Source organism: Protopterus annectens, chromosome 11.part0 (assembly GCF_019279795.1).
Source record: "Protopterus annectens isolate FY-2018-M chromosome 11.part0, PAN1.0, whole genome shotgun sequence".
In the NCBI taxonomy this organism is placed as follows: Eukaryota; Metazoa; Chordata; order Ceratodontiformes; family Protopteridae; genus Protopterus; species Protopterus annectens.
Window position 1 is genome coordinate 1,087,716,312 of NC_056745.1, and position 23,251 is coordinate 1,087,739,562.

A 23,251-nucleotide genomic window follows, 5' to 3' on the forward strand; every position below is an offset into this window, starting at 1 on the left:
CAACATGCATAAGTAAGCAAGCTAAGAATTACAAGCATATACACATATACTGTCATGCAAATGTTGATTGAAGAAATGCAAGTGTATGTCAACCACCCTGCTCATTATGGAGCAGAGAACACTTCTATGAGCATCATGACAGCAAATCAGCAGTAACTCAGTGAGTGCTCACATCAAAGGTATATTTGTGTGTATGTATCCAACACACATACATTCAGTTAATGTGTACAACTATTTACAGAAGGTGTAAAATGATGTCAGTATGTAAGGGATGTGGAAATGCTACAAACAATAAACACAGCATAATTTACTGTTAAAGAATGTGTTATCTGTAACACTGTGTATATATTAATGCTACATTGCTGCTTGATGCAATCAGAAAAGGAAGACTGCGCACAGACAAGCTATACCTGTATATTATTCCACATGGCATCAGTATTGACAGCCCATAAGACACAACAGTATACAATTTGTGTCTTCCATGTGTTGTGCAACAAAGAATGTCAGACCCCAGGATATTGGTAAACTTGAACATTGTCTATGCCTTTTTTTTTTGTTTTTTTTTTTACCCACTGAGCATTATATTCACATGTATACATTTTTGCATCGTATTGCAAGGTCTGTGGTGGAGCAGCTGTTAGTGATGTCACCTCACAGCAAAAGGTTTTCCGGTTCAATTCTCAGCTGGACCACATTCTGTGTGTAGTCTGCATGTCCTCCCTGCGGTCAAGTGAATTTAAAAACATGCAGGTAGGTGCGAGCATGTGTGGGTGTGCCTTCTTTGAGGGTTGGGTGCCGGGCTGGCAACTCAATACTGTAAAAATTCACTGCCAATCATCAGTGGACAAGAGTTCCGCTGTGGCAACCCCTAACTGGGAAAAGCCGAAAAACAGTTTTATGTATACATTTTTGCAGATGTTATCAAACAGCATTTGATATCTAACTTGTAACCTGCTGTGTCTGACATCCCTTTTTTTTTGTAGAGGAGAGACTATAACAGCTGTTATAGCAAGTTTAACCAGGAAATTATACTTTGAGGTATGTATGAGTAATTGCAACCTCAAGCATATAGCTTGAGAAGTCAGTTATTTATATAGATTACTTGCAGTATGATTTTGTAATAGTTATATTAAGCATTAGAAAATGGTGGTATATACTTTAATCTGCAGAAAGATGGGAAAATGTAGATTTTTTTAAATTTTGCTTAAGCTGTTTTCATTTGTGTTATGTCTTCCCTTCTCTCATATAAGACTATATGATATGGATAACCACTGACTACTGTTCTTTTCACCAGCATCCCACTCTGATGAGCACTGGTTTGGTGCATATTCAATTAATTGTACTATGTCATCTGCATAACTGAAAGGGTATAATAAGTTGGCAGAACAATGTTACAAGCTTGTAAGCTCTTCATTTTTTCACAAACAAGGACCTTCCACGTATAGGTTTAGTGCTCGCAGTTTAATTCTCATTTAATTTTATCAGTCTGTATACAAGGAGCTAGACAGTACAGGATAGTATAGTTTGTTAGAATTTGCTGGCAAGATTACCAGTGTTCACTGCCAAGTGGAAAAATATTTACAGAGACTGGGTTATAGTAGTAAAGCAAAATAGTGGGGGGAATAAAGTTTCCTCTCCTGTGTCTGAAGACAAGGACTGAGAATGGTGCACATCGAAACCACTACAGGAAATCGACTCTGAGTGTAAAACTTGGAAAGATGTTGTACAAATTGTAGCAATTTGAAACAAATGCAAACATCAGTGCCAGAAAAAAAAAAATTGCGCTCGGCTGAATTTACTTCACATGGTCTGTGAAACACTTTTTGTTTTCTTTTTACCCAATACAGAAATGAATTTTTTTTTTCTAAATTGGTTTGGAGGCATTTTTTTTTAATCCGTATCCTGGGTTTATGAATGATGCTGTGTAGGGCTGATATGGGCTCTGAATAACTGAAGTTGATGGGCAACTCTCCTGTGTGGGGGGGTAACATGACTTCTGGGCTCAGTGTTGCCTTTCAGAGAAGCAGGAGATGGTAGGGAATGGTGGTGGCATTTAGTAAGCACTCTGCAGAGGAGCACATTTCTTTTTGTCTGCACTGGATATCCTTACATGCCCATTTATTTGTTATTGACCAAGTAAACCCACTGTACATAATTGCCTTTTCACAGCAGCAGCATGGTAAAATTGTCTAAGTGACTTGCTTAGATTTGCACATTAGGCATATATTAACTGAGGGAATCAAACTGGGTGGTAACTCCCAAATTTGCTCTGAGCTGGTGCAAAATGGCACAAAGTACACTGAACCCATTGACATTGCCAACATCCTGGAGGACAGGTCCAGTGCAAACTTTACCCCCTCCCCCCCCCAAAAGGACCTGTGTCTATCCCAGAAGTATGCAGACCCCTGACATCACAGACACACAGGTGAAAGCAGCCCTTTCCAAAGTAAAAAACACAGCATCAATGGGACTGGATGGCATCCCGGGCAGAACCTTACACAAACTCCAAAAAGAACTAAACCCTCACATAAATTCACTGTTCCAACTCGGCCTCACCACAGGTTATGTACCCAAAGAGTGGCGTACAGCAACGGTAATCCCACTCCACAAAGGGGGCGCCACAACAGATCCCTGGAACTATCGCCCTATAAGCCTGACTAGCCTGGTCTGCAAGGCTATGGAGCGCATCATCATGGATCTCATAAACAAAGACATCGGGAACCTCCAGACACTGGACCCTACCCAATTCGGCTTTATTAAAGGCAGATCTTGCCTCCTAAATCTAGTTGACTTCTTCGAAACAGTTAATAAGCCATAGATGAGGGAAAGGCAATCCATTCAGCCTACTTGGATCTCGCAAAGGCCTTCAATGCAATACCCCACTCTGGTATCATAAATAAGCTTACCAGCCTAAATATCAATCCATTCGTCACAAGATGGGTTGCAAACTGGCTCAGGGATAGAACTCACATGGTCAGAGTTGCTGGTGCCATGTCTGACTCTAAACCGGTTACAAATGGTGTCCCACAGTGCTCTGTCCTGGGATCCCTCTTGTTCAGTATATACTTCTCTGAGGTACAGGCAAGCACAGGAGGACTGTGGCTGACCAAGTTCACAGATGATTGCAAACTGGGAGCCATAATCGACTCACTGGCTGACACAGGCATCCTCTAGAAGGGTCTTACGGAGACGGATACCTAGTGTCAGAACCACGGCTTCAAGCTAAATGCCAAAAAATGTATAGTCATCCCCTTTGGGAAAAACAATGTGCCCACAAACTATCACATAGGAGGTAATCCGTTAAGTATGGAAGAAGTAATTAGTGATCTGGGGACCCAAGTAGATAGTAACCTCTCCTTTGACAATCACATTGCCAAAGTGGTTAGAAAAACCTTCTATATAGCTCACCTAATCACAAAAGGGTTCACATCTAGATCGAGAGGTCATTGTGCCCCTCTACTCATCACTCATCAGGCCCATAATAGAGTACAATGCCCTATTTGGGATGTACATTACCCAACACCTGCAACAGCAAGAGAGACCTCAAAAGTACCTCACCAAGAGGATTGTGGGCCTCAAACAGATGCCCTAGGCAGCTCGACTAAAGAAACTCCAGCCCTACTCACTTGCTTACCGCCTACTCAGAGGCGATCTTTGCCTGACGTGCCTAACCCTGAACCAATGGACATGCTCCACCTCAAGAAAACCAAATCCATTAGAGCTACATGCGCCAGGGATTTAAACCTCAGCAGAGCTATAAATAGGACATGTTGGAGGGATAGATTCATATCCCAGAGGCTTCCCTCGCTCTGGAATAGAGTCCCGGTCCATGTTAGGCAGAGCCTCTCGCTGACCCTCTTCAAGAGAAATCTTGATGAGTGGATGGGAAACCGTAAGTTCACTCCTGGGATCACTTATGTGGCCCTGTTGGACAGGGGCTCAGGAAGCTAGTCTAAATGGGAGGCGAAAGCCAACATATTCTGGCTAGGCTTATAAATGCCCTAGGGCAGATAGCCTAGTACCTACCTATGAACCTATGAACCTATCATGGCAGTGGGACACCATGACAACTGTCATCCAAAACATATGGAATGACATGTCTCTCTATTGCAGATACCCAATATGGCAAAACCCAATTCCCAGGCATAGCATACTGTTAGTAATGGAGTATGAACAACAGATGTCCATCATTCACCTCAGTAAAACACATGTATACAGGCTGCCTCTTGCAGCATTAGCTGCATCTTAGCTGCCAAAATGCATGGGCAGTTGAATATGGTAAGCAAGTGTAATGTGTTAATGTGTATCATGCACACATTGAAACAAAAGTAAATGTCACACAACAATAACACATAAGAATGACAGATACATGGTATGCATGCACGAGAGTGCACACACATTCCAGTTAGGGAAATTAGAATCACCATGTTGGTAACATAACATGAGTGGAGCACACAGACCATACTTATAGACAGGAGCGACCAGGCTGATGGGGATCAGACTCCTGAATGGCCTCATTAGCTATCATCCCCAACAAATCCTGCATAGCCTATCATGTCCCTCATCTGCTAGGAACACATCAGTCATAACTTTCCAGATCTCCACTAGATGAAGCCCTTGATTCTGGTCATGGTTTTTTCTCTTCAGGGGAGCAGGCTTAATGACTTGGGCAGGGGTGGGCCCAAGTTACTAGTAATCATTGTCTTCATCAGCATCACTATCATCCTTGGAAGACTCTGGCAGTGGCTTGGCATGCACTCATAATTATCTTCTGACTGGAGAAAATCCATGGGTCCCATGCTGTGTCAAGATTATTTGCAAAACACAACAGAAAGACCAGCAAATGTCTATCTTGCAGAACAGTCCCATAAATATCATAGCACAACAGAATATAATTTTGATGACAATTGACAAAGGGACTGACACATGTCCAATTTGTCCTATACATAAACAGGACATTAGTATTCTTTTATAACAATTCTATAGGGATAGACACACCCACCCAGGTCATTAGCTTTGTAATCAAGAGATTGTAGTGTCTGCATTCAGTGATTCATATGAACAGCAAGAAAGTGTTTGTTAAAATGAGGAGAGAATTATATGACAATATTGTGGACAATAGATAAGCAATATGACAAACATCTGAGACAGGGACCATGACAGTTTGTTGAACACACATTGATATAATCAGTACAACAGAAAAAACAATGTTATATGTGCAATCACCACAGCACCAAATATATCTGATACTAACAGTACAGAATGTGTACAACTATATGCATTATCTAAAAAAATACCAATAATCAGTAACCTGAAAAACCAAAACATTGTGGATATGCTTGCAGGATATGAACTGCTGCAGTATTTATCTGCACAAGTATCAGTAAACTAGGCTAGAAATGTGTTTCTACAAGAACAGCCAGTGTAGGAGGCAGTTGCAATACCAGTGTTGACCTGCAGGGTGTGCTGAATATGAACTGCTGCAATCAAATGTCTATCTGCGCAAGTATCAATAAATCTAGGCTAAATTTTGTTTCTACAAAAACACCCAAAGTGTTGAAGGCAGATGCAAGGGCATGCCAAACAGTCTGCAAACAGCAGTGCAAACACTGATATAGCGCATACTCATTCACTCTCTGAATAGGCAAGCTGTGCACCACAGATCAATCACTGGTAGCCACAGCCATACATCATAAGCAGCAGTCAACAAACTTAGACTTGCATACAAAACATTAAGCACAAAATGTGTGAGAAAGATATACCATCCCAACTGCTATTTAGGTTGTGGAGCACAATTTAAAACCTATGTGCTGAAACAATGGTGATGCATGATGGGTATTCCTGCATTCTAACCAATGTGCATGTTATTGTGAAAAATACAGGCTTGTTACCAGGGGAAGATGCATTTCATTTTATAAAACAGGAAAACTAATACTCATACCTCTCTTCCTCTGTTGCTCCTCAAGCCTATGCATTCAGTTAATGCACGTGGCTTGGTTCCTGCTGCAATCATCCTTGCCTGAAAACAGAAAGCATAATTTAATTATTCCTCAAATGAAAGTGGTGCACATTTGTTTCTGAAGACCATTAAATAATCACAATGCGCATATGACAGCATTGCCATCTTTGATCATAGAGTGGAAAAGAAAAGATTCAAACCTGCTACCTCAATCTATGTCCAAACTGCACCCTAGAGCTACCTGTGTAGCTAACACAATATAAGACAGCATGTTTTGCATGTAGAAAAAACATTTCTTTTTATGACATCATCTGGATACGAATGGTCTACTGATAAGGATTTTGCCTTACAACTTCAAAGTATGAGCATGTGCTATTTATGTAGCTAAACAGTATGAAAAATTAATTCATGTCAGCACTGTGTTCAGAAACATTAACAGTAGTGGAGAGCATCCATTCCTCATACAGTGGGACAGTGACAAGTAGCATACAGATTCTGTGAACAGACACATACACATTACATAAGGGACACAGTAATGTAATGTGTGAGGACCATGATATTTCTTGCCAAAATGCACATCACTAAGAAAATAAATACATCTTCCCTGTTCTGCATTTCAGCTGGCAGCCTGCCCATCCCACTCCCTCAAAATTTGAGGATTATGTTGAATTGAATGGCATATTTCATGATAAATCAGACCCTGATAGCACTTTTATAAAGTACACAAAAGTAATCAAAGAATTATTCAGAGGTACAACAGTCTTTAGCAAGCATTACTGACTCGGCTGAAAATAGCTGGTGTTAACTGAACATTACAGATTACGAACATGTTCATAGTAATTTGATGAATAACTGAGTTCTTCCCAATCATGCTCTAAATATATGTTAATATCAATGAGTGGAATATGCTTCTCTAAACAAATGCTATATGTAGATTAAATCAAGATAACAGTTTCAGATATGTGTCCCCATCCTGGATTTGAACAACAGCCTACCAAAATGTAATTATGCTGGCCTGTTTCCTTACTGGCTTAGCTAATAGCTGTCATACATCATTCCCAGTTACTGCTCTACAAACACTGTTGTTAGAAAGCTGATGTTATCAGAGCATTACAGATTACGGGCATAGTCGTAGGACTTCGAGAATAACTGAGTTATTCATAAACATGCACAAAAGAAACATTAATATCATGTTTTTGAATATGCTTCCCCAAAGAAATGCTTTATGGAAATTAAACCAAGATAACAGTTATAGATATACACTTCCCCTGTGTTAGTTGGAACCCACAGCACACCAAATTTTAAACATACTGGCCAGTTGCCTAACAAGCCAAACTAATAACCAGAAGGGGTTTCATTTTAGAAAACAAGTACTGTATGTGTTCATTAGAAGCCCTGCAAAGAATGGATAAATACAGACACTGCAAAAATGTATTGGGCATTTTGTTGTACAGAAATGACAAATATCAACACATAACTGAAAACATATATGTAAGCAGCTGACAGACATTAATTTTTAGCTGAAATAAATGTCTGTGTACTTTTTACGAAGAATGAATGAATTAATAAAGTTATGTATGTGGTTTTCTTCTAATGTATAAAGGTGCACTAGGCGATACTGTGGTACTATAATGGAAAAATGTGAAGTGCACAGTCATCTGCGGCATAGGCGCTATAGGCATCAGTAATGCATGACAGTCATTATGTGAAATTAAATCTTTAGATGTTGCAAAACAAATGTAATCTACAAAGACCAAAATTATGGATATTATGCACATTATTAAATAAATTAACAGCATGGGAATTGACCCCACAGTTAACAGGAAAGCATTTACCAAGCCCACTTAATTATTCCCATGAGCTAATTGTCACAGCAGCTACTATATGGTTATAAAAACATCTATTTGCTATATATGGGACAGAGACATCTGTAAAATCTGTAGGAATTTACACGTATATGTAGAATATTGACACTTAACTGTAGGGATCTACCAGCTGCCTCTGCACCTCTGCAACCCTCCATAATAGATCCTTCATGTCACTCTAATACAAGTCATCATAGTGGTGGTGAACCTGCATTCTCCTTCAGTGCTCCCTTGTGATCCAGTTCCATACAACTATCATGGCAAAGTTCCTGGGTCTGGCTGTCATCCTCAGCTTTAATCCAGCATAAACAGTCGCTGTCTGGGTTATCTCCTCATGGGCTCAGTTGGGTGCAGAGACACGTCTCAGCCTCCTTGATTTAGCCATCATGATCCTCAAGTTGAAGAAGTCTGAGAAATACAAATGCAAAGAAATGCTCACTGAGGTACCACTCGGTTCACAGTTAGCAATGGTCTGGTCAGTGAATGCATCAAAATCAGTATTTGAAAGTGGTGCTGATATCATGTTATCAGATCATTGAAAGGTAATGAGCACATGCCAAACGTGGTACTGTTTGTTAGGGCACACAATCCCAACTTACATGGAGGTGCGCAAATGTGATTTCATATAATTGAGTTTTAATGAATCTCATTAATTTGCATGGCACAAATGTTACTTAAAGATGGGGGCACATTAAATGCATTTTGATTCTGTGATTTATAGTGAGAAGTACATTGGCAACTGGTTGCACTTCTGTTTGGTGATTAGTATATCCCTTCAAGTCAGTCATTTCCAAAGGGACCTGGTTAAATTAATTGTAAATCAAAACGTTATCTTTAACAGAAGTTTTTATAAGTTACTGGAGGTGATGCTGTTTTAAACTTTATGCATACAGGTGCTTCTATTTTAAATAAGTGATTTCAGTTACATGTGCTGTTGTATAGACAGACATATTGCAAATGTTAACAGCATATGAAGGCTGATTTATGGATAGTCCCCAATTCTTACTGGTAATTCTTTTCACTCTGTGGTGTAACTATGGAAACATACGGATTACAACACAATTTGTATCCATAGTAAGTGATGTTGGTATTACAGATAATTCTTAAGTCATGTTTGCTAACTAAACTTTTAAAAACATGTGCTGTTGCTGTTATGGATATTTCTTCAAAGATGCTTCTTAGCAAAGTTGTAATACATACTGCCTCAATATACTAAGCAACCATACTGTCTATGGGCTGTCTATAGATTCCGAGGTTTTCTGATGCATTCTGTGAGTTGGTAAATTGTTACTTGCTGGAGTGTTTTAATGTGCAATACAGCAGACTCCTGTGGCATAATGCTGTTGTCTTTAGACATCCATTTATGAGGGTTTCTAATCCTACTTACAAACTGTAAAAATATTACAAGTTATGTTAATTTTACAAATGTTATGTAAGACGTCACTTTTTATGTCATGTTAGTGTTTAGCACAGACAGTGTTATACTGACCTTAGCATTGCAAAGGAATGCATACTGTTTATGTTGACATACTGTATGCTGTTCACAGAATCAAATGTATAAATGGGCTCACACAGTAATATCATCATGTGAATATCACAGTCTTTCAAATGGCCAACTGTCTTAGGGGTGACAACCCCCCCCCCCAGGAAAATAGCATCATAATTGATGCTCTCTGGCTGCATGGAGGGAAACTCCTAGGCTATTCAGGCGATATGGTTTGGAGGCATGAATTGTGGACCAGCCTCACCGACATGATCACTAGAATTGGAGGACCCCAGCTGATCTTGTGATGCCTGTAGATTACATTGTTCAGACATGACCTTTTGAGTAGCCAACAGAGTGAAACATTATAAGAGACTGAGGTATGCCACTGGTGGTGGATCACCATTGATCCTCCCCCTGATGACATTACAGTATTACTGACCTCATTGTAGATAGCAAGAGGGGAGTGACAGATCCTTGGGTGGCGGGATTGAAGCTGGAGTTCCAGGCTGAAGACATATGTATTTCTTTCCATTACATGGCTTTCTATTAAAACAATCCCTGCATATTGATGTAGTATGTATATTCATGTACTGCTGTTTTTGATTTACAGCAGCAGAGTTGAGCCATGCCACACATCCACACAGGGTGAGGATGATGAACTAAGTCTCATGACATGGGGCTTATGCATTTACTTATTGAGTATTTTATGCCAGCGTAGATACTAAACTAAAGTGCAACAATTACAGGATGAGATATATGCAAACCATCCTGTAGACCAAGTTGATATTAAAGTCAGTAAAATTATAGATTAAGTGAATATAGTTTATGTGAAGAACTGTTGTTACAAAAGAAAAAGAAAAAGAAACTGCTGCGCATATTAATGATTTTTCTAACAATCATGTATGTGTTCACTTGGCCAAGGGAATGCAATGAGAGAATCCCAGATGAGAGGACTCCACATGTTAACTCAGAAAGTATTTCTAAAAAATTTCCCAATGATTCCACCAAGGATACTAATAAGAGGGATATGAGTAAAATAGTCCAGCATTGAGTAATTTGCTGATGTCACTTCCTTCTAACCAACCATCTGATGCCTGTGATAGAAAAACATCAACACATAAGGCATCGCCATCTGTTTATACTACAACAAATGAGGGATGCATGATTGATGGAATCAGGTCATCTAATAACTCCGAATTAGTGGCACACAGGAAAACGCCAGATATAATATCCACACAGGTTTTTTCCAACCTGCCACTACCATTTTGTCAGAACCAGAAGAGGTCTGTGGAAGGCACAGAGAATCGACAGAAAAGAGAATGGAGGCATTTAGGCCCCGAAGGGAACACTCAACCACTAATGGCGATATGGAAACAGAACCAATGAATTTGATATGGAAAACTTTGTCTAGAGAACTGACATATATTAAGATACACGTATTGAACAGGGGTCTATCATTTATTCCTGCTCAATCAGCAGATAGATTTGAAACTTTGATAGATTTGAGACTTTTCATAAGAAATCTGTCATTGAAACTTACATATGGGGATTCGAATGAGAACCACAATGTTTTTAATTTTAAGAAACCTAGTGTACATGTTCCGCAATGTCATCTGGTTCTTGATACATTTGTTAAGCTATGTGAAAGTGATATTTATAGTCTTTTGAATGATGCAAAGAGAAGGAGAGGTTTTGTAAACTTGTCTAGAATGGAGAACCGTGTACTTAATAATTTACAAAATGACAACAGCATTGTTATACGACCAGCAGACAAGGGAGGGCTAATAGTTATTATGGATACAAATTTTTATTTTGATAGCATCACTAATATGCTGGGAGATTGTTCCACATATAGACACGTTGATGAAAATACTTCATGGACTATAGGCAATGAGGTCATTAGTTCTTTAAAATAATGCTTTGATAACTATCTCTTAACCAAAGGTTTTTTCAGCTATTTTTTAGTGGAACAACCCAAGATGCCAGTACCAAATGGCCTTCCGAAAATACATAAGGACCCAAAATGCACCCCTTCAGACCCATTGTAGCTGAAAGGGGGTGGCTTATGAAGCCACTTTCTATTTATTTAGGGAAGCAGCTAAAACCTTTTCTGTCTTCCTGCAATTCTGTTTTAGTTGACAGCAAACATTTTTTGCAAGATCTGTACAAGTTTGTAGACATGAATAATGATGGAAACCTAGGAACCTTTGCCACTCTAGATGTGGCATCCCTTTTCACTAGTATACCGAATTATGAGGGGATACAGATGGTAAAACAAGTCATTATTAATAAAGGTACATATGATGATAGACCTATGGATTTTCTATGTTTGCTACTAGAAATGGTACTTGAATATAATATGTTCACTTTCAACAATGAATATTACCTACAAACCTCTGGCATAGCTATCGGCACACCATGTGCCAATAGCTACACCAGTTTGGTCATGGTCGCTTGGGAGGAGGATATAATGTTTACTTCTACTAATTATAAATTGTATGTACCTTTTTATCGACAATTTTTCTAATACCTCTTCCTGCTGTGGACAGAAGATTTGTTGCAACTACATCAGTTTATTGGAGAACTTAATTCAAGCACTGACTTCTTAAGATTTTCATACAAAAGTTCCTCTTACACCATTGAATTTTTAGATATTTAATTAGTTAAGGGAGATGATAAAACTATAAGTACGAAACTATATAGAAATGAATGGTATCAGCCCACATATGTACACCACAATAGCATGCATCCATGTCACATCTTCCGAAATGTATTAAAAGGCCAGAATTTAAGGAATAGTAGACTACACAGCAGGAATGAGGATTTTGAAACATGTTTAGAGCAAATTCAAGGAGATTTTTCATCTAGGTATCACAATTGTGAGATAGATAAAGCACAGCAAATAGTTAGACAAAGTAGACAAACATTAGGAAGACCGTATTTTTCCTCACCTGATACATCCAACTTTAGAAATAACAACACTAAGGAATATATGCCATTTTTTAGTATAACATTTTTGAGTGATGAAAGAAGAATTAGGGATATTATTTACAAGCATTGGCCAGTACTGAACACTGATGGAGATATTCATAAACTTGTAGGTGATAAACCCAAATTTGGGTACAGGAACAAGAAATCTTTACGACAGAGGTTATGTTACCCTAGACATGTATTAAAATTAAATGAAGGAACATTGGAACAATGAACAAGGAAATGTAATGATTGTTCCTTTTGCATTTATGTGGATGAATCTTTCACATTTACACATCCATTGAACCATAAAGAGTTCACTCATTTCCACCTGCAAACTGCAACACAAAGAATCTGGTATATTTAGGGCACTGTACTTGTTGCCGATGTTTTATGTTGGCAATACGAATAGACGCTTAAGGGAAAGGATATATGATCATCTTTATTGTGACCATAGGGGCACTAACTTTAGTGCAATAGCCAAACATATTAATACCTTTGGTGAGGAACACAACTTTAAATTCTTAGTGTTAGAAGTGATACATCAAAATGTTAGGAAGGGTGATTTGGTTAATGCTACATATCAATCTGAGCTTAAATGGATTTTCAAATTAGGGGCCCATTATAGCCCAGGTTTAAATGAAAGTGTCTCCATACAGCCTGTACTGTGAGCTAGGCCATTAAGGACGAAATGAGTGCTTGCTAACTTCTTTTACATTCTATGTTTACATTTATTTATATTGTTTTAATTTTTTATCCCTTTTTCTTTTCTTCAGCTTATGTAAACTATTTGTACAAGACCGAGGTTTCAGTTTGTTGGCCTTAGTAACCTAATGAAGCCAATTATGCATAGCTGATAGTTTGTAACTTAGGAACTATAGATGCTTTTAACTTGATTGGTTGTCTTGTTAATTAAGTTATAGTATAAGATAGATGCTATATTGAGTTTGTTGTAATGATCCGAAGAAGCTCATTGTGAAAGCGCTTATCTTTGTTCTCGTGTTTGACTTTTAATAAATATTTTACATTTGGATTACTTCTGCCGTGAATTGCTGGCTGCATTTTGTTTATAAGTCTCATGACATGTATTGATACAACTGAAGTACAGACAGAGCAGTCTAAACAAAATTTGTAATGCTGTTTGCATTAATATTCACAGGTCCATCTACTTCAGGGCTAAACCAGGGATCAGCAGGTGAGTATCTCCATGCTGTTACTGTGACCACTACCTTATTATTGCCTCAGTCTCATTTCATGGCACTGCTGTTTACTGTCATATGGTTATTTACCTAACATTGTACACTACAGGTACAGCCTATGGAAGCCCAAGCAGTGCAGATTCAAGTGGAAGCAGACAATGTATGTTACAGCAAAATTGTCATAACTTACATCAATGTGTAGCACACATGACACATAACAGATTTGTCAACACAGGCCCATGTGTTGTACAGTTGCAATGTCCATCACTTGAGTATTTGCAGCCCATGTAACTGTGTTGTATATGGGATGCTGTCAGTATTGTTTTTATTAAATGCATGCCTGTGTTGTCTTTCTCTTTACTTTCCCACTGCAGGATCCACAGTAGAACCCTCAATCTCCCCATAGCAGGAATCTGCCAGTGGTGTGCTTTTAACTATTCTTCATACTTGTCATTGCTGTTAATCCTGTTGTTGTCCTTTATTTCTCTCAACCATAATGAATTCCTCAGAATTTCCTGGTTCTGAGGCAAAAATAATGGGGTGCACAAATTCCCAAATGGCCCCTTGAAATCCCGATTTTTTTCTCTTTATTTACAATTTTAGTTAATGCTGATGTCAACATGCAGGGGCATGCGAGATAATGTTGACATAGTGAGACTGCCTGACAGTGTTCCATTCCCAAGCATAAATGAATAAATAAGTAAAACTCTGATTGCACACTATCATTGAGGAAGTAACTAATAATTCCTCCCCACAGCTCTACGATCTTATTGTATATTTACAGGCACTGCCTGTAGTTTTATGGTTCAGCTTAGATTTAGAGAGCATTGATTCACTGTCTGGAGGAACGATTTCAGGCTTTGCTGCTACTGCCAGCTTCTGATGGCTCTAATCTCTAGCTCTAGTAAACTAACTGATACATTATCGCATTATACCACATTTAATACAATTACGCACAATTGTGCTTGCAGTTGCATAAAATTAAGCCAAGTTAAATGCTGATTTTCCTTATCCCTGAATTTTCAAATCCCAACTTCTAGTCTTAAAAATCTTCAACTCTCTCTCAACGTCCTGGTATCTTTGGTGTGTGAAGACGTCAAACTCATGTGAATTGTGCTCATTTTTTTCAGCTGTGCTTGGACGAAAACATTCTCGGTGAGAGGCATGAGTGATGACAGGTATCAGTGCAGTCAATAGGAACATTAATGGGAAGTACATTTATTTGTGTCACTTTCAGTTCTGTATCAATCAACAAACAGGTAATATATGATAGAAGGTTGCTTCTGTTACAGGAACTCTTACTCAGTGACATGCATCAAAGGTGTTTTTCTGGATTGGTGTGGTGTTACATTTTGGAAAGAAGGCCACTTCTAGTCCCATTTAATATGCAGTAATTGAGTTTCTCTTGAAGGCTTTCAAACAAGTTTTTTAAAGACCCAGGAATACTGTTCACTCTGATGATCATATTTTTTGATAGTTCACTGAGTAGGTTTCAGTTTTTCAGAAAATAGTTTAAAATATTTAAATACTGGAATAGTGTTTGCTGTTTATGACATTTGGTTTTGCTTCATATGTTGGTGCTGAATCAAATGTTTTGAAATAAGTATAGTTTGTAAATGAATTGTAATTATTGTTCTTCTAATGCGTGGAATAATGTATAGTGGGTTCTGATATTCCTTAATGTGGGTGCAGCTTTATGTGACATTTTCTTGTTTAAAAAAATTTTTTAAGTACATCTGCTAATTTAATAGGAGATATATTCGTGACTGAGTATGTTTTGCCTTGAGCCTGTATTTCAGGAGTTAGCAGGTTTAAGCTAAATCTTAGTATACATGAGCTAGTGACGCTAGTCTGTATGTGAGTTCTGGGAGATTCATTTTTGCAGTTGGGTTTGTGCTGCATTCTGGCATTACTGAAGTTGAGAACATTAACAGTATTTTTCTTGTAACATTCTTTAACCAGATTATATCATTGTAAACACAGACTCTGTCTCCAACACAGTTGATGCAGGAAGTACATAATAGTGGAAGCGTTTGGAGTTACATTTATGAAACACATAATATTTATATTTATATGCTTTTTAAAGATAAAATTACATGTTTGGCTATTGCTTTTCTCTCTGTGGTATGCAAGCATTTTGAGATTTACAAATGTGAGTGAATTTTGAAGGTATAAGTTAGTGCAAGGATGTATAAAGATAATACCCATTAAACCACACTTTAAGGTAGGTTTTGTTAAGCACAGTAAAGGAGCATACATGTCTAAGCTGTAGTAATGGATTTTAATGCTAGTCTAATTTGAAATTTGACACAGTAATTCTCAAGCTTTCACCTTTAACAGCTTGTGTTATAATGGCCTAGGACACTGGTGTACTATGTAACAAGCATGTTATTAATGTTATTAGCTGCATGGGAAAAACCTTGTGGTTTTGGGGATGCACCTGCAGTGTGTGTGTGTGTGTGTGTGTGTGTGTGTGTGTGTGTGTGTGTGTGTGTGTGTGTGTGTGTCTGTGTGTGTGACTGTGTTTGTGTGTCCTCATATCTAGTTGTTTAGGTATTTGTTATAAATTAAGTGACATAGCTGGCATTTTTATAGTATTCCAAGAGAGAATGTTCCCCAGTAGGTAAACAGTCCCCAATGAATTATGTAGGCAAAACAGCAAAGAACAGCAACGGTATACTGAAGCACGACTTGAATAACCATTCAGTAAAATCAGAATCACATTTATTTTCAGGTAAGCGCTTTCATCACCGATAGTGGCTTCATCAGACCATATACAGACAAAGATGCATAAACAGCCAAATCTATTTATATATACATATCACCTCCCCCTCATTAAGTTCAAATATTCCTTGTAGCAAATCATTTTACTACAAAATGCCCCCTAAATACTGAGCATCATAGATTGTCAACTTGTACAAATCAAAACAAAAACAAACTAAATATCTAATTGCTTTTGCACAAATCACACCGCAGTAATAAAATGTTTTATTACTGTGATGTAATTTGCTACAAGGAATATTTGACCTTAATGAGGGTGAGGTGATATGTATATATAAATGTATTTGGCTGTTTATGCATCGTTGTTTGTATATGATCTGATGAAGCCACAATCGGTGGTGAAAGCACTTACCTGAAAATAAATGTGATTCTGATTTTACTGAATGGTTATTCAAGTCATTTTTATAGTATTGTTTTATTTCATAAATTATGAGTAATAGTAGGAAAGTTATAACTGCAGCTGGCAGCTTCTCTCTGATTGGTGTCATGTCATGTTTTCTCTGATGGGAGTCTAAACAGCCTGGGTTCTGTGTACTTTCTGCAGTGTACCCTTTTGTGCACCATATTGGTCCCTTTGTTCTTGACTTGCTGCAGCTGCCCTGACAGTTAGTTTACATTTTAAATATTGGGCAAGGACCTGGACAACAGCATGAATGAATTTTCATGGTGCACAAATCTGTTGTATAGTGCAATTAGAACAGCTAAACTGAATTAATGTTGCAACTTCCACAACATTAATTCTAACCATCCTAAAACCACGAATAAATGTCTCTTTAATGGAAGCAAGTCATCAGAGCTTAGCTTAACTGTTCTGTCATATTGTAATAAATAGTAATGCGGACAAATCCAGCTTGCTCCATATGCAGCCTGTATATTTCTCCACTTTGAATATTACACCTGATCTACAACTGTTTCCTAAAATAATCAGAAATCAAGTTCATTCTTTTAATTAAAAGGACACAACATAGCAGTGCATTGTAGCTGTGAAAAATGTTGATCTTGACCTATTTTATATTATTTTGGATATCTCTTTATTTTCTGCCTTAGTGTTGTCTCACATTAGAGTATCTTGAAGAGAAGAACAACTATGCCAGGCTGTTGTTCATGGATTTCAGCTCTGCATTCAATATGGTGATTCCAATTCAACGTATAGAAAAGCTAATCAACTTTGGCATAAACAAAGAGCTTTGCTTCAATTTCCTGACTGGAAGACCACAAAGGACTTCTGCTGGTAACAATACTTCAGGAAGTATAACAATCAACACCGGAGTACCCCAGAGTTGTGTGCTGAGTCCTGTACTATTCACAATCCTTATTCATGACTACTCTGAGAAATCTAGCAACAACCACATCATCAAATTTGGAGATGACACCGCAGTGGTGGGACTCATAAGTGGTGATGATGAGAGTTGGTATAAGAATGAGGTAAACTCCTTGATTGAATGGTGCAATAACAACATTTGGACCTGAACATCAATAAAAGAAAATAAATTATTACTGACTTCAGAAAGAGCTTTGCCATGCATCTGCCCCCTAAGATCAACAGTGAAGAAGTGGAGAGAGTTCAAACCATAAAGGTCCTGGGGGTGCATATATCAGAGGATCTTTCTTGGAATACAAACACAGGCCAGCTAATTAAAAAAGCCCACCAGCGACTACACTTCCCAGGAAGGCTGAAAAAAGCAAAGCTGTCTATGAATGCCCTAAATACTTTCTACAGAGGAGGCATCGAGAGCATTATCACCAGCAACTGCACTATATAGTTATGTAACAGCACAATGGCCAAAAGGAAGAAGCTGCAAAGAATAATAAGAACAGCAGAGAAGATCGTGGGCACTAGTCTTACTACCTTACAGGAGCTCTTTGAAATGAGGTGTAAAAAGAGGTCCCACAAAATACTGAGTAACACTTCTCGTCCACTGCGTGGTTAGTTCACTAAACTTGCATCTGGTAGAAGGTTATGGAATATCTGCTGCAAGACCTCCAGATTCATGAACAGTTTTTAACCAACTGCAATAAGACTCATTAATGCAGATGTGAATCTGGATGTATCAAAACTGTAATAGATTGTTGTTCTGTCATTCTGTTTCTTTTTTTTTTTTTTGCATACAGTCATTTTATTTATTTATTGCATAATAAGATTAAAATATTCTCATTCAAGTGCAATTCCAATCACTTCCTTATATGCAATATCACCCAATCTCACATCTGTGTATAGTATACTTTTCTTTTCATGTGTTAATCATCTAGTAGTCTGTGTGGTCCAGTGTATATAAATAGTATACAAGCATGTGCGTCAGCTACTGAGATATTTACTTTTGTGCTATAGTTATTGTTTACTCTTCAGTACCTATCATGTCTCTCTTTTTGTGTTTGTTTTCTCCTGTAAAAGAGCTGACAATTGACATTTTGTTTAGGTAGCACTTGTGTTTCCTAAATAACAATAAAGTCTCTTTGAATCTTTGAATCTTTGTCTGTTCCTCAGACCTCTCCTGTATAGCTCAGTGTCATCTGCCCCTGAGTTTGCCTCCTAGTTATGCCAGAAATTAGACATTCGTGACTTGCTATGCAGAAAAATGTATTTTATTTTTTATTTTATTTTATTTTACATTTATTCATCTACTTCTTTCAGCTGCTCCCATCAGGGGTTGCCACAGCAGATCAACTGTTTCCATTTCTTTCTGTCCTCTGCATCTTGCTCTGTCACACCAACCACCTGCATGTCCTCTCTCACCACATCCATAAACCTTATCTTAGGCCTTCCTCTTTTCCTGTTACCTGGCAGCTTCATCCTTAGCATCTTTTTCCCAATATACTCTGCATCCCTCCTCAGCACATGTCCAAATCAATGTAATCTTGCCTCTCTGGCTTTGTCTCCAAACCTTCCAACCTGGGCTGACCCTCTAATATACTTATTCCTAATCCTGTCCATCCTTGTCATACCCAGTGCAAATCTTCACATCTTCAACTCTGCCATGTCAAGCTCTGACTCCTGCCTTTTTGTCAATGCCACTGTCTCCAACCCATATAACATAGCTGGTCTCTCTACCCTCTTGTAGACCTTCCCTTTCACTCTTACTGGTACTCGTCTGTCACAAACCACTCCTGAGACTCTTCTCCACCCACTCCATTCTGCCTGTACTCTCTTCTTCACCTCTCTTCCACACTCACCATTACTCTGAACTGTTGATCCCAAGTATTTAAACTCATCCACCTTCGCCACCTCTACTCCCTGCATCCTCACCATTCCTCTATCCTCCCTCTCATTCACACACATATAGTCTGACTTAGTCCTGCAGACCTTAATTTCTCTTCTCTCTAGAGCATATCTCCACCTCTCCAGGTCTCCTCCACATGTTCCCTACTCTCACTACAGATCACAATGTCATCTGCAAACATCATAGTCCATGGGGACTCCTGTCTGATCTCATCTGTCAACCTGTCCGTCACCATTACAATTTGTTAACTGGGAAAATCCAGCTGGACCAGGTCCATTTTCAATAGATGCCTGGGGAGAAAAGCTACACAATTAACATTTAGTAAGTAGTTAAGACAATGAGAAATACACAGAATGAAAAGAGAGCAGACTACTAACAAGCAGCGACATTCAAAAATTAGCTCTCAATAGTTCACTGACATTGCAGAATTAAGATATTATTAGATTAACCTTTACAAATAAGTAGAACAGACATGACTAAATGTGCTATTTTTACCTAGCATTACATACAGTTTAAGAGAATTTACAATTTCTATTAAGTGTACACTGAAAGAAGTACAATGACCAGTGCAGCTTATTATAAGAAGTATGTATATGTATATATATCTATCTATCTATCTATCTATATATATATATATATATATATATATATATATATATATATATATATATATATATGTGTGTGTGTGTGTGTGTGTGTGTGTAAAATAGTGCACATTCTAATTGGAGTTGCGTGGAGGAGGACAAGAAAAGTTATAGTGATTGTCATGTGATACATGGGCAGATCCAGGTTTTCCTGAGATGTGGTTTGAGTAGTTTTTTGAATTTTGTGTTTGTTGTTGCAGAGGTTATATTAGTGGGGAGATTGTTCCATTTTTTGGCTATGATGTGGGAGTATAGGGCTTTACCTGCAGTATGGTTAGCAGTCATAATACTGAGGAGAGGTTTATTGGATGAGCGCAGGGGGTGACTGGAAGAGTAGGAGGTTAGTAGTTGCTTTAGGGCTGAAGTTTTCTCTGGTAGTTCATGATGTTAAAGGCACAAGTGAGTTGTTGGTAAGTTAGTAAGTGAGGAAATTCAAGACATTGAATTTTTTTTAGTACTTGGCAGTGATGGGTTCCAAAGGGAGAGTTGTTGGCAAATTTGGCAAATTTGTTATAGCATGTCTCTAACTTGTCCAGATCTGATGTTCTAGTATGGGTCAGGATTGGTGCTGCATAAGTAAGTGTTGATAAGAGGTAAGTTTGAGCTAGGGTGATTCTTGCTTTAGTTGTGAGAAAGTTTTTGTGTCTATAAAGGGTTCCCATTTTTTGTGAACTTTCTGGATGGTTTGTGCTATGTGTAGATCAAAAGATAGGTTATTGTCTATTTCAACTCCTAGGAGTTTTGTATGGGTGGATGGAGAAATAATAGTGCCATTTCTAGATGAGATAAAGAAAGTTGAGGTGGTAGATTTTGTTTTATTAGTGGTGAACAAGAGTAATATGTTTTTATTGGGGTTGAGAATGAGTTAGATGTCAGTGATCCAAGTTTCAATGGCAGAAAATGATTCTTGGGCTAGTTCATGTAGGGTGTTGACAGATGGGGCTGTGCAGATGAGTGTAGAATCATCTGCATACTGAATTAGTGAGGCTTGTTTGGCGGACATATATAGATTGTTTGTAAAAATAGAGAAAAGTAGTGGGCCTAATATTGAGCCTTGTGCTACTCCTATGGAGTTAGAGAGAGGAGGGGGGTAGTTGATGTTGCCATTGAACAGATTGTTGTCTATCTGATAAGTAGCTTTTGAACCAGGAGATAGTAGGGGAAGTAAAGTACAGAGAGTAAACAGCATCCAGTAGTTTAGGGTGTGAGACCATGTCAAATGCTTTAGAGAGGTCTAAAAAGATAACAGATATATAGCTGTTGTTGTTTCTATGATGATTAACCTGACTGGTGAAGGAGAGAAGGGCAATAGTTGTACTATGGTGAGGGCGGAATCCATGTTGAGTGGAGGAGAGAAGATTGTTTGTATTCAAGAACTGCATGACTTGCAAGTGAATGCATTTCTCTAGGAACTTAGATAAGGGAGAAAGAACAGCTATAGGCCGATAGTTGGAAAAGTCATACGATTTACCACCTTTGTGAAGAGGTATAATGTAAGATATTTTCCATAGTTGTGGTACATAAGCTTCCTGAATGGTCCTGTTTATTAGGACTGAGACTGGATATGATAGGGAGTCAGCTGCTATTTTTAGGAAGTTTTCAGGTATACCATCTGCTGCAAGTGTGGTAGGTTTTAGGGTGATGTTACATCTTGGGAAATAAGGAGACCACACAGTTCTGGAGTTATAAGGCCTTTCTTTATTAAGCCTGTAGGTGCGCACCCATGCTACATGTTCACAACTTCGCCATCTCCATACATACACCGGAAACCACCTGTTACCCGAGATATATATAACCATCACCACATGTTGCTAATTTCCCAGAGCGCCCCCACAGTACAACAACAGCATTACTTGCCCGATACTACATCCCTCCCCTTTTAAGCATTGAATACGCTTCTTACAAAAAGGAAACAAGGGAGCAAGCCAAAAAACAATCCATTTAGTACTGAATTCCCAAATACCCGGCTAGTATTAAACAGTTACCCTACAATCGAAATAGGTTGCTCTTTTAAACTAGACATGCAATTGTTACATTGATAGTCCTTCAAGTAACTAGGTTTAACCAGTGCCTGCTTAGAACGGCGCAAGGGTACCACCTTGGGTGACTCCGGGGTCACAGTTACCACCTCTGGTACCGGTGTATCCATCCCTGGAACAGTTTGATCCTTGGGAACCTCTCCTTCCGAGTTCCGGCGGTCTCCCTCAGCCCCCAAGATCAGAGATCCTCCTGCCGCTGTGAGCCCTTCTCCCGAACTTAACGGCATTTCCGGGGCTTGCAGTTCCATGGAGTCCTTCTCCGGCACACTCCGCAGAATCTGGTCCACATGTCTCCTCACGACTAAACCTCCATTCAACCTCACCTGGTACGACAGGGGACCTGTGCTCTTGACAATAAACCTGGGAATCCATTTAGGTCCATAACTGAAGTTTCGTGTCATCACTGCATCTCCCTCCAGGAAACTTCTCTCTCTCCGTCGTCGATCATGATATTCTTTTTGCCTCCACTGTATCCTCTCTACCTTAGCTCGGATGTTGGGATGCACCAGATCCAACTTGGATCTTAATCTCCGCCCTTGCAACATCTCGGCAGGAGACAATCCCGTGGTAGACTGGGGTGTAATGCGGTAACTGAATAACACCCTTGATACTTTTGCTGCCATACTTCCGTCTCCAGCCTTTTTCATCATCGCTTTAAAAGTCTGGACAGCCCTCTCAGCACATCCATTTGAAGCTGCGTGGTATGGTGCTGATGTAACATGTACAATGCCATTTTTTTCCAGGAACCCCTTGAACTCTTCACTCATGAAACATGATGCATTGTCCGATACAATCGTCTCGGGTAATCCTTGACTACTGAAACTCTTTCTCAGACAGTCAATGGTAATGGAAGAAGTGGGTGTTTTGACTGGGTAGGCATCCATCCATTTAGAATGAGCATCCATTATTATCAAAAACATTGCCCCCATAAAAGGTCCTGCATAGTCTATATGAAGTCTCTGCCAAGGTCTACTCGGCCACTCCCATGGGTGTAGTGGTGCCATCCCAGGTAAGTTGCGATGCTGCTGACAAGTTTTACACTCTTTCACAGCGACTTCAATGTCGTGGTCCAACTTTGGCCACCAGAAAT

General features: G+C 38.8%; 1 long non-coding RNA gene across 1 annotated transcript in view; it reads left to right on the forward strand.

Annotated features, from left to right (window-relative positions):
* The first annotated feature begins 975 nt into the window (after positions 1–975).
* LOC122814851 overlaps positions 976–23,251 on the forward strand; it is a 29,140-nt gene continuing 6,864 nt past the window's right edge. The window contains exons 1-2 of the long non-coding RNA XR_006366914.1: positions 976–1,038; positions 13,440–13,475. This is a non-coding gene — a long non-coding RNA (uncharacterized LOC122814851). The remainder of the gene's footprint in view (positions 1,039–13,439; positions 13,476–23,251) is intronic.